General features: G+C 39.4%; 1 protein-coding gene across 4 annotated transcripts in view; it reads left to right on the top strand.

Annotated features, from left to right (window-relative positions):
• The window catches only part of AUTS2 (activator of transcription and developmental regulator AUTS2), a 1185039-nt gene that overhangs the window by 2110 nt on the left and 1170101 nt on the right, over positions 1-12828 (top strand). The gene's annotated exons all lie outside the window — the stretch shown is intronic.

The raw sequence follows: 12828 nt of genomic DNA, 5'->3' as shown, positions 1-12828 counted from the left end.
CCCTTCTTTTTTTCTTTTCATTTCTTTTTTCTTTCTTTCCTTTTTTCTTTTCTTTTTTTGGTGAAGCTGGGGAAGGGGGCGTTTTCTCCTGGTTGGGAGAAAGGAGGGAGGAGGGGAGGGAGGAGAGAAAAGGATGGAATATCTTTCAGTATTCCGTTCTGGGCTCTATTCCGGAAAGGGTTAACTGTAATATTCTCTATACACATAACATGCACATGTGTGTGTATATGAACAATTCGGTTAAAAGACAGAAAAAGGTACACCAGGGAGGACGGGTGTGAGGAAAGAATAAAATCCTAGCTGGTATCTGAAGGGCTTGTCACCCAATTGTCCCTCTCCTTTTCCTTTTTTTGTGTTTTCTTTTCTTTTTCTTTCTGATTGGCTTTGTGTGTGTGTATATATCTATGTGTGTCTTTCTTTATTCCTTGGGCACCTGCACCGTTGATTTCCAAATGCACATTATCCTGCCAGCTAAAGGGCTCCTTGGGGGTGTTGGGGGGGGGCAAGTAGAGGGAGATTGTCTGGGGGTCAGAGGGAAACTCTCTTCACCTGGACGGATCTGGTTTGGTGCTGGCATGGGTCACTGGCCTGTATAAATGTAACCCCCTTTTCTCCTCCCCCACCTTCCTCTCCCCACCCCCAACACACCACAGACACACACACAGGCGCTTGGAGATTCTGCAGAGTTGGTCCGGCTTTCCTAAGCACAAAACCAAGATAGGAGTTGGTTTCTAGGCTTTCCTGCACCTGATGTGATGGTGTGAGGTTCCTGAAAGAAACTTTTCCCTTTCCCTTTGGTTTTTGCTGTTATTATGGTATTGTTTGCAGTGCTCAAATGCAAGCTTTGTTGATGACAGCTTAAATCTCACATGCAGTAACTGTGCAGGTTTAGATTGCTGTATGTGTGTGTTTGGGTGTCAAGTTTAAATATTTTTAAAAAGGAAGCCTTCCTGTTAGGGTTATTCTTTTCTCTTTGAACTGCTTTTTGGTTGGGCTCCTGGTGGTTACCGTGGTGGATGGTGGCCAGTGGTTGGGGAGGAATGGAGAGTGGTGGTGTTGGTGGCCATAGATTTTGATGTTGGTGATTGAATCAGTTATTCTCTGGTTCTAGAACTGGTACTTTATTGGCTAAAATGGATCTTACATAGTTCTTTTGAGTGTTGAGGCTCACCACTTATTAGGATAATTCTAACTGTGGCTTCAACTTTGCCAATGTGGGAGGGTACTGTACAGTGTGACCTCTTTCTCTCTCTCTCTTGCTTTAAAATAGAAATTGAAATGGTAATATGTATTCTAGTATGTGAATTAGAAAATGCTGCCTAAAATTTGGTTGTTATCAGTGGTTGGTTTAGGACAGTGTTTGTAAGAGCTGCTTACAAGTGGTTTTGTTTCCAGCATGGTTTTCCTGGGCCCTTTATGGCCCCTCACAGTAAGTAAGCAAGAGGGGCCTGCAGATTTCCACAAACCTGTTTGAAGGTCAAGTAGAGATAAATATAACACATGCAGTTATTTTTGGTGGTTTTACTTTTAATAAATACTGGACGGGCTTGTGTATCTGTCCATTTGGCTTTTGAGAGAAAATGTGCCCATTCTAGTTTCTTTTGGGTGTAAAAAACTTTTAATTTTTAAAGAAGACCAAGTTTGACTTGTACCATTAATACCATTCCTTTTCTTGCTGTGAATCTTTTTCTGCTATTTTTCTAGATTCAAAACTCAGGTTACTTTGGTTAGCTGAATATTATAATACCGTCATATCTGAATATCATTTGCATATCTCTGGTTATAAAGGTCTAACTTTTAAAAAAGTTTCTTTAAACTTTATAGAAAAATGTAAACATATACAAAAATACAGTATAATAAACCCCAAGGTGCACAACCACCTAGGTTCAACAGTTGTCTTTCTGAGTGGTAATGACTCAGAGGAAAGAAAAAACAGAACCCACCCAAACCCATAGTATTATCACACCTAGGTGAATTAACAACAGTTCCCTAATATCAAATACCTTCACATGCATTTACGTTTAGGAGTCCCAATTTTTGTAGGAAAGCTGCAGATACACTCTTCAGGTTAAAAAAGAAAAGTGGGGAATAAAAATCATCATGTATGTCTGGTTCTGTGGGACAACATAGATCTCTTTGCAGCTTATCTCATTTGTGTCCATGCTTCATAGTCAGGCATATGTGTGTGGTGATCATTAAAATCTCTGGTGTCCTGTTGTCCTCAGTTTGGAAGATTTACTGAATTATCACTAAGAAATGTGAGGGTTTGTTAGGAAACAGGCAACTTAAACTATGAACTTGGACAGGAATGTATAATACAAGAGTGCTTGTAAATGTTAAGAATTATATATGATAAGAATTATCCTAAATGCATACTATGTTTTTGTGTTTAGAAATGAAATCAGTTGTCACCACGAATCATCAGAGTTGCTGCTAGTATGATGTTGTGATAAGAAACCAGAAATATTGGCTTGCACAGCTAGGCTTTTAACCTTAGGCTTGATTCAGAGCAGTAGCTAGCAAACTGTGGAGTGTATACTTTTGGTGTTAATGGACGCATCGTTTGACTCCATGGTTTGGTTTTTGTCTTGAGTGGCTGATTTTGACTTCCCTTTAAAAAAAAGAGATAGTGAAATGTCCTAATAAAATTGTTCCAGGCTAATGGTTTTATTCATAATACTGGAGGAAAAATAAGAAACTTGTCTAATGAGAACCATAATTTTTATGTGGATTTATTTTTCACTCTTTTTGGATTCTTATTTAAAATGATGAAAGCTTTGGACAGAGTTTGAGAAGTCCCACACTTTATACAGTGAAACTGGCAGAGGTAGTTTCGTATTCTGCAGGGACACTTGTCTTGAGTAATTGTGCCCTGAAGTTCAAGTATGTGATTGTGAAGAGTCTTGTGATAGAAGATAAGAGGGTAAGTGAGGAGGCTAAAGTTGAACATGGTGTTCTTTTCATTATGCATTTGAGCAGCAGTATTATCATTTGGTATGGTACTATTTACTTGAATATTCTTTGAATGAAAGTGACTATCCCCAGATATCAAGCCTCATTAAAAAGCAGTTTTCAGCAAACAAAGTATAAATGGGAATGTTGGGATCTAGTACTGCCAGTGTACTCTGATGTACCAGATAATATTGCCTTTCTGTTATTTGCATTTTCTTTTTCTGTGTAATCTTGATTAGGAAGCCATGTGAGCACTATGACTGAAAACCTGCAAATCCATTTTTTCCCCCTTCACTTAGCTGTTGTGCCCTGGTTTCTTAGGGCAACCTCCTTATATACAACTGACCAAGGGAAGCAGAGATGAAATGGGAGGGATTAGCAGACAGGAGGCCAGTTGGAGCTTTGCAGGCTTGTGAAAAATGAAGGAAGACTCATTTCTGGTGGATGGAGAATCAAACCAAGACTTTCATGGGATCTTCATTTTCTTTGTGTTTCAGGGCTTACCCACACATTGGTAGTGTAAGTAGGCTGTACAGAATTTGATGTACTTATAGCATATCAGGCTCTGATAATTTACTGTGGTCAAATCTCACTTATCCAGTTTAAAAAATATTAATCATGTTTCTTGTATCAGTCAGCAAATATTTATGGAGTGTGTGATATGTGCAAGGTACTAGAAGGAGGGGAAGTCTATATATATATAATAATATATTATATTTATATAGTATCCTTGAAGGAGTGTGCAGTTCAGTTGGTAAATTAAGTCTAGCATTTACAGTTTTGAAACAGGCACTCAAATGCCTCATTCCAAGTAAGTGCAGTAAGCTTTCAGAGAAGGAATAGTGAGATAGGCTGAAGTGTTTGAGAAGGCTTCCTGGAGAATATATGGGTCCTCATATGTTAAAGTATATACAGAGAGAGAGTATGTATATGTATATATACATATACAGAGAGAGAGTAGGGATTGGGGAGGGGATTCTGAGAAGAGGGGATGGTGAACAAGGCATAGCAACAAGATGAGTGACTAGGGTTTGAGGGGCAAGAAGGGGCTGTAGAAATGAGAACAAAATGGTATAAGTAAAGAGTGCTTGTGTAAAGACCCACCTTCCAGGCCAGGCTGTCCTAACTAGTTGAGTGACATTGGGAAGCTACTCTCTAAAGGAATCCTTTTCTTTTTCTACAAGTTGAGAGGTTTAGGGTAGTTTTAAAGCAAAGATACCCAAGTTAGAAGGAAACATAGTTCTCGAGGTGTGCATAGGTTGTGGTCCAGACCAAGAAATGAGATTCTTCGCTCAGTTAATTTTGGAACTTGATGGGCCAGGCAGAATTAAATGGGTAACTTGTTCTGCAAGGATTAGAAATCTTTTGTAATGTGTATGTAAATTTTGAATGTTAGAGAAAGAGATGTGATGTGTCTTATTTCCTAATATTTGACCACAGGGAACTTTCATTCTTGTCATTGTAGTTCCTAATCCATAATCCAGTATGGGAATTGCTGGAAAAGATCTCAAAGGTCCCTTCCAGATCTTGGAACTTGATAATCTCTGAGTATGTTGGCTGATGATAGATAACTTGAAAAACCAGGCACAAAAGTTTGCTGCTTGAGTGGGAGTGGCAAGGGGAGTGTGAGATGTAAATAATGATTAGTCCATCTCTCCTTCCTTTTTCTGCCCTGTGTCAGCTCTTTAATTGATTGTTAGCAACCCCACCATGAAGTGAATATTGGTGAGAGGTTTTCTTTCAGTGTGATAGTAGCCCAATTCTAATGCTACCAAGCTACCTTCCAGCCAGAGGGAATTTTTATCCTATCTTGGTTCCTTCTGGTTTCTTCTGTTGCTGCTTTTTAGCAAGTTGGGAAAGAAGGCTGGATGAGAAAGGAGGTTGACACTGATGTTAAAATAAAGGTTTTAAATTATCTGCCTTTCGCTTGCTTATGTATGAAGTGTTCGCTCAAGAAAGGTCAGAACCCTTCGTCTGCTGTGGAGCTGTGTTTTTGTTTCGTTTTTCGCTTTCTATCTTGGAAAGTTTGGGATGGTACTATGGAGTAAATGGGTCAGTTCCAGCATTTCACTTTGGGCAGTTTGCATAGCTTTAGGATCTGAGGCGTTCCTAAGTGGTGAGAAAGTTTATAGAAGGAAAAAGGACTGTGAATAATGTGCTTGGTTATGACGTCAAGTATTTTACTATACTTAACTGAATTTTGATATTTCACTGTACAAGGCAGAGCATCCCTTCAGGAGTATTTATGTGAGATGAGGTAGAATATTGTGATATAGTGATTCCATGCACCTCGTGTTAGCTGTTGAGATGAATTGCTTTATATCTTTTTTGGAAGTGGACAGGGTATAAATGAATCAGTAAATTTAAAAACCGAATCACAGAGTTAGTGATTAGCCTTTGATCCTTTCTGAGAGTGTTTTCCTCTCTCTTCCATTTAAAAGGGTTAAAAAAAGAACATTCAGTATGATTCTAGGAGATTCAGGGAACGTTGAGGTGATAAAAAGATTCTAAGACTCTATACAACATTTCTATTTGCTGTCAAAAATAAATGACAATTATGTAGTTTGAGAGAATGTTAGGATTAGAAATAAAGTTCCCAAGCTTAAAAAAAAAATAGTTGAGAGCAGCTACTAAAGAATAATTTAGGTTCCTCCTGCTAAATTTGAAAGCCTTTGGACATAAGGTCTGTTGCATTTTTTGATATGGAATGAGCGAGTGTGTGTGTGTGTGTGTGTGTGTGTGTGTGTGTAGAGGGTGGATAGTGGGTTAGTGTTTTTACAGTTTATTTTACCCCTATGCTGTAATACACTAGTATACTAAATGTAGTCTAACTTTGTAAAAGTGCCTCATGCTATTTTTTCTCTCAAGAAACAACACTTTTTTCAGGGTCAGGATTAAAGCCAATATTTTGTTGATATAGGAAAAAGGTAATGGGATAGCAGCTATTCATTTGAGAAAGCTGTGGGGAAAAAGATTTAAAAACTCTCAAATAATTGAAGTTTGGAAAAGCAGAATGGGAATTAATCAAAACTAATTTAGGGACATTTAGCTGGGTCAGAACAAGTTTTTCTTACATAATGTGTAGCTGTTCCATGAATAGATGAATGCAGATTTTTCTTTCCTGGTAGTGGGGCGTAGAGTTAAAGGCTGTTGAGACCCTGAATTTGTGTTCCTTCTTCCAGATTTGAACTGTGTTCTTCCTTCATTTCTTCTAAGAAGCCTTCAGGGTAGGGGGTGTGCAGTCAGCACCTTTCTTTCTAAGGTCACAGAAAATAGGTTCCTCTTGATGCTGTTAGTAACCGAGGAGGCGAGGGGTGACTTTCACTTCATCTGGGTTCCTTTGCTTGCTTAGGAAGAGACTACTATGGCTCAGGGGATAAAGAATCTGCTTGTGATGTGGTGACACAGGAGACGCAGGTTTGATTCCTGGGTTGGGAAGACTCCCTGGAGGAGGAAAATGGCAACCCACTCCAGTATTCTTGCCTGAAAAATTCCATGGACAGAGAATTGGTGAGCTGTAGTCCATGGGGTTGGTGGGCTATCGGCGGGCTGTAGTCCCTGGGGTTGGTGGGCTATCGGCGGGCTGTAGTCCCTGGGGTTGGTGGGCTATCGGCGGGCTGTAGTCCCTGGGGTTGGTGGGCTATCGGCGGGCTGTAGTCCATGGGGTTGGTGGGCTATCGGTGGGCTGTAGTCCATGGGGTTGCAAAGAGTCGGACACGACTGAGCAGCTAAGCACAGGTAAGCACAGGCTTCTGTGTGTCAGTCCTTTTCAGTCTCTGTTCCGTATTTTGCAAGGGGAATTGCAGCCTGGAATCGTTTGTACGGCTGCTGTCTTTATAGGTTTTTATTTCACATACTAGTGCCTGTGTCAGTCCCATCTTAGGATCCAGTAGGTTCCCCACCACCCACTGCCTGCCTGCCTCCTTCCCACCGTCCCTTGCAACTTCCCTCCTTTCTTTCCTCTTCTCTTCCTTTACTGAGGCAGAATCATCAAAATTATGAATGCAAGTTAATAAAAGGCAATGGATTTATGAAGTTCTGAGTGAAATGTAGACACTTTAAATTCCAAACCTTCATTATTTGAACATTGACTGTCTGTTTGAGGGACTCTGAGGTTAGTACTGTGAGGGTAAATTTCTCAGTTTTCAGTTTTCTGAACTGTTATCAGCTCATCATTCTAATTTCTCATTCATTTCTGAACTCTGGTTAGAGTGTGCCTGAATAAATACCACAAATGACCAAGTATATGCAAATATTTTGTCATTTTGATTTGCCACCATACCTTGTAGTGCCATATCTCTGGATCCAGGAAAACCCAGGTGCAGTAAAATGGAGTCACAAGAGGAGAAGGAAAAAGCCCACAGTTTGTAAGTAAAGGAAAAATGGCTAATGCAGGTTGGGATTCACTTTTGGCAGAAAGCCTTCAAATTGCAGACAGATACTGTGTGATTGTTATTAACTGAAGCATTTTGAAATGACCTGGATTACATATGGAAACACAGCCTGTGAAAACAGATTGTGGCTCTTGGTTATATGGATGAAATCTGATACTTTCACACTGAATCTGAGACAGGGTTTATGTCAATGCCAGGGTCAAGTGGTGATGGTTCCTGAGGGATGTCAGGGTATTGTTTTCCTTGTCTCCACACCTACCCTTCTCTGTAGCACAGCCCACCAAGTTCATTCTGGATTTCTGCAGAGTTTCTCATGGCAGTGATATTTTCAAGCTTGTAAAGAGGATTTAAGAGAGTCTGGTATTGCAGTGATTTCTTCATAGTTATACTGAAGTAGACTTGTTGTTTGCTAGGTTCTCTGTTCAGCTATGCTTTCTAGCTAAATGTTACTGGTGATTTAGTGAATAGTTTCTCATAGTTAGAAACTAAGAGAAGGAAAAAAAAAAACCCTCAGGAAATAAAGATGTAGATAGAACAATAGTTGAACATTAGGTTATCACTTATTTTCCAGTCACATACTAGAAATTGCAGTGTTCCACCCACTCTCCCTATACATGTTCAGTGGGCAAAAATAACGAAGGTCCTGAATCGTGCTATTCTAAGAAATGATTTTATATACTTCAAGTGACATTATACTTTCACTGGGGCAAAAGGGGAAGCAAGCATTTAGTATCTTGCATTGCTGTGTGTTGCAAGTTTGCTCCTGCCAAGTTTGTTAGGCTGATCAGTTTATTTGGGGGAAATTACAGTTTTGAGACTAATGCTCAGAGCTACAATCCTCAGGGAGGTTTTGTCCTAAAGTTAGGACCTCAACTTTTTCAGAGCAGCCTTTTGATCCATTTCACTTCAGCTGTTGTTGACTGATGTGCTTTCTAAGCCAGAGCAGCATTAGAGGCACAGATGTTGTCTTTAGAAATGCTGTAGTTCTACCTCTCATTTTGCAAATGAAAACACAGCCCAGAGGGGTTAATTGTCCTGCTTAAGATCACACTGGGAGTTAGAGGCTCTCACTGGTATCCAGTGAAGCTAGAGGACTGTCTGCTTTTCTTTAGTAAATTGAAAGTCTGAAAAAAAAAAAAAAACAAATACCACAAATGATGGTGATCACCCATGGTTGTAAAGATTCCGTTTTTCTAAGAAATGTTCTGATTATTGCTCAGTATCAGGAAACTTTTAAAAGCATTCTGCTTTCCCGCAGTGAGTGGTTGGCCTTTCTCTGCAGGTCCATTATTAGTCCTTTTTTAACACCATTCCCTCCCCTCCATAATGAGGATGTAAAAGAAAAAAATATTAGGGTGATGATATCAGAGTTTCTCATCCTTGAATATCCAACGGAAAGATAAAATAATTATTTGGATGTAAGATGATCTTAATGTTGGCCCACTTAAAATTTTAATGTAATTTTTTGAGGGTAGAATATTTTCTTCAGCCTTGTGATTCACAGACTCAGAGCCACTTACCAAGGTTGGTAGCAGAACATTTTTGAGACAAGTAAACTTTGAAGTATGGCTGAATTGAAGACTCAATCAAACTTTTCTTCTGAAGAAGAAAGACTCAAAATATTAAATCCACATGACGTGTTGGCTAAGGCATCTTGCCTGTTTATTGCTGAACCAGAAAATTTATAACAACTGTTTGTCATGTGTATATATTTATAGTCATTCATATAATGAAAAGAAGTTTTCATGAGATTGTAATAACATATCAAGATGGATGTAATTAAAACAGAAGCAGATTGACACCCTGAATTAAATGCAAACCATAAACCAGGATACCTGAGCATTGGTGCCTTACGTATTTGCTGCAGGGGGCAGTCAGCCAAATATGCAAATAAAAAGACATTGATGAATTTCCCTGGGTGTGTGTCTTGTGGTTGCAGAGAACTCAACTATTTTATTAATCTTTTATCAAGTATTGTTTAGATTGCAGCAGCAATGGAATGTATTAATTTGGCAGACCAAATAGCTTAGGACCAGAAAGTAGGAAGTAGTAAGGGGAAGACATGATTGATATACTGTCCTATAAATAACACATGCGACTGACAAAGGGGCTGAGTAATCTTTAGATCTGTGCTTGATGTCACTAATGGAGTTGTTACACCAGGATGTTTGAGTTGAACTTCAATCAGAGAGGCTGCCTCCCATTTAAAAGGCAGGTCTATGTCTAGTTACACCCTGGACGGATGTGTTGACAAAATTGGTGTAGGTTGAATTTTTTTAGGTTGGGTGAATGCGCCAGGGCGTCTTACTGTGAAAAATATGATTAAACAAGAAAATTGAGTATGATTCTCCTCTCTGCAGAGAAGCGTGGATTTTGGTAGAGTGAGTCTCTTTAGATGGGCATTGCTTTTCCTGAGACACTTTTCTGCATGTGCTCCATGTACTCCTAGAAGAAAGTGACTGTGAGATTTGCATTTTCTGTACAGGTTTCATACCTCACTTGGTCAGGGCTTCCAGGAGTAATTGGTGGTGATTTGAATAAGCCCGCATCATTCAGATTTCAGAGGTTGGTTTTCAAGTGCATGCTAAGGAGAGCTTGCGGCTATGAATACGGAGTATGATTTCCATATCTGTTCCATTGGGGAGTCCAGGCATGTCATAACCACTTCAGAGTCATGATTGTATGGAGACACCCTAGCTATAATTTTTCTATATGACAGTTCAGTTTTAAAATTGTAAAGATGCCAAGTGCAGGGCCGTATTGTTATTGGGGAAGTCGGTGACATCTGTTACATCTTGTTAACCAGGGGAGGAAAATGCTTTAATCAAAACATCTAATTATGCCCTCTCAACTGATGAAAGATCTTTTGCTAAATTTTTGGAATTGGCCTTAATGGAAGAAGCCGGCCTCTAGAGGAACTGTGAAGTAAACTTATTATTTTTATTTGAAAAATACATATTGATAACCATGGTGACATAAGGGTATTTTAATTTTATCAAATTGCTCTTGTGCTGTGTGTTGAAAATAGACATTTTCAAAGTCGTCTAAGCCAGCATGAAGTTCTTGCTTTTGTCCTCCCTCTCACCCTCATAGCATATGAGGCCCCAGAAGGAGTTTGTACTTCCAGATAGGAACCTGGGAAGCTAAGAGTTGGTTGAGAGCCACCTGGGGAGGGAGCAAATGATAATTACAGGTGAGAGGCTGGGGGATAATTCAGCCTGTGTGCTGGGAGGTGCGATTTCACACCTGAGTGTTAAAACCTGCCGTGTTAGACAGTTGTTTTAAAATTAGTTTTATTAGTCTAATACAGAAATGGCCCAGATTGTTCCAGGTCACCTTCAGTTGAAGGAATATAACTGTTTCAAAGTATCGAATATATAATATGATTGCAGAAGTATTTGCTGTGTTTAGAAGTAGTTTCAAGTCATATCTGAAAGATTCCAACACTGTGTTTAACTCATCATATCCATAACAGTTCTAGCTCCCTTGATCACTTTATAAAAAATTGTTAAATATTTTGACAGTCACTCAGTCTTTCAACCTGTCTAGTAAAGCCAACCTTTATTTGTATTTCAACCCAGAATTAATTTTATCTGCAACAATTCTGTTTCCAGAATCAGAGATAATAACAACATACTACATAATAATAGCAGTAGTAATAATAATAGTAAACTTACTAAGAATCTTAATGCTGACCTCAGAGCAATGCTTTACTTCTTAGGTTTCAGAGTATTTCATCTTTTTGAAATGATTTTCCCATGGCTTGATGGGGACAGCCTTAGGGTGTTTCTGAAGTTTTGACCTGACACGGTTTACTCTGTGTTTTATTTGGGTTCTGGTGGGAAGTTCAAGTGCTGTTGATTTTTTCTTGGTCTGTTCTACGCTCTGTCATGGCTCTCTGTGTATAACTTGGGGTATGACTGGCACTTTGGAAAAGAGAGAGCCAGAGTTACCTTCCTGAATTTCTAATGCATTATTTTATTTCCCTCTATTTCCTAACTTTAGTTTCTGTATTCCCCCTACATGTATCCTTCCTGGGGTATTTGATGCGCTTAGAATTGTTGCTTCCTTTACTCAATAATCCATGCACAGTAGGTAGGTAGCGCTTATTTAGAGCTGACCTATTTCCACAAAAATTCCATGAAAAGAAATTTCAGAAAAGGGGGCTAGTGTTTACTTAGTATTTATTCTGTGCCAGATACTGTGCTTGGAATTTTGCGTTCTTTGCCTCATTAGAGCTACACTGTGGAAAAAATGAACGATATCCCCGTTTTAGAGGGGAAAGACACTGAAGCTCAGAGAGGTTAAGTCAGCTTGCTCAAGGTCAGTACAGAAGAGGCAGGAAATGCAATTGTTTCTGCCTGACCTGAAAGCTCAAGCTCCTCATCCCTTCCATTCTTCCTTTAATACAGATTCATTTTGTGAGGGAATCCCAAATGGGACTCTGGCAGGCCACATATAGTTGTTCCTTGTCGCTGCTAAAAATTGTCTTGGTTACAAAGGATTTTCTAGGTTTAATAATAAGATTTAGGGAAGGGATAGTACCTCACCATCTTTTTGGAAGTTCTTTATTTTCTTTTTAAAAGCTGGAACTTGCATAGGAACCTGCCACTCATATAGTGCATCTGTAGCATATTTGTTGTTGGTTTGCTTCTTTTTCCTTCTTTTTCTTTCCTTTGGTCCCTCTCACTGTTTTTCCCTGTATTGAAATCTGACCTTTTTCCCGATCACATAGCTCAGGTAGAGTTTAAACCTTTGTCGAAGGCAAGGGCTCAGGCTTATAATATTGAGGGTAGCTGTGTGCCAGTCCCTGTACTAAATCCTTTCACATACTTATCTTGCTGATTTCTCACAACAGCCCCCAGGAACAGAAGTGTAAAGTTGGAGAAGGGACTGGCACCCTGTCAATAGGTCACTGTGGGTATAAGCTTATTTTCTACTCTAAATTTCTAGATAGTTTGTCTGATTTTAAAACTGTTCCAGCAAGTAGCACTTCTCTTGGCAATATATTCCACAATAAAACAGACCTTGTTGGTAGGTTTTTGTTTTTTTAACTAATAGGTACTCTATTCTTTCTGGTAAAGGAATGTACTAAATAGTTGCTTGCTTTTCTTGATACTTATATCTCATTTATTTCCTCTGTCATTGTTTTCCTTTCATTATTCTAAGCACATTTGCAAATTGTTTACCCCTTTTCTCCTCTCCACCCTGTCAGGTTTGTTTATGCTACGAAGAGTATGCTAATAAGTGTGACTGTTAGATTTGCTTCTTATGGAAATCCCAGCTGTGATTACAGTGCTGTACCTTCTAGAGAAGTCCCCTCTTCATTTCCCCTGGGCCAAATTGGGCCTCCACACAACTCCTCTTCTAGTACTTGGGTATTCAGGCCTGCCTGCTGACCATCCCTTAGGGAGTGGTATAACACACACACACACACACACACACATGCACGCATACATGCCATGCCGTATTCGTCCTGAAA

The sequence above is a fragment of the Cervus canadensis genome, chromosome 32 (genome assembly GCF_019320065.1).
Source record: "Cervus canadensis isolate Bull #8, Minnesota chromosome 32, ASM1932006v1, whole genome shotgun sequence".
NCBI classification, from domain to species: Eukaryota; Metazoa; Chordata; class Mammalia; order Artiodactyla; family Cervidae; genus Cervus; species Cervus canadensis.
The sequence above is the reverse complement of the archived record's forward strand: the minus strand, read 5'-3'. Positions and strand labels throughout refer to the sequence as shown.